Here is a 235-nt window from a genome sequence, read left to right as displayed (position 1 = left end):
ATTTTCTACTTACCTCTCGTGTCCATCACCCACAATGAATTATTTTCTTGTAACGGTGTTCCATTATCATTGGTTATTAACATATGCACATCTTTGATTAATTTTAGAGCCATTTTAGGGAAATGAAGTCGTTACTTTAGAGATCGCTCGAACGGGACGGATGTGTGCGTCTCGCTTCGTGTGTTGCATCATCTCAATATTCAAATTTCGTTTGCCGCACTTATGGATCCTGCAC

This window comes from Mycetomoellerius zeteki, unplaced genomic scaffold, assembly GCF_001594055.1.
Source record: "Mycetomoellerius zeteki isolate Tzet28-1 unplaced genomic scaffold, Tzet1.0 scaffold821, whole genome shotgun sequence".
NCBI classification, from domain to species: domain Eukaryota; kingdom Metazoa; phylum Arthropoda; class Insecta; order Hymenoptera; family Formicidae; genus Mycetomoellerius; species Mycetomoellerius zeteki.
The sequence above is the reverse complement of the archived record's forward strand: the minus strand, read 5'-3'. Positions refer to the sequence as shown.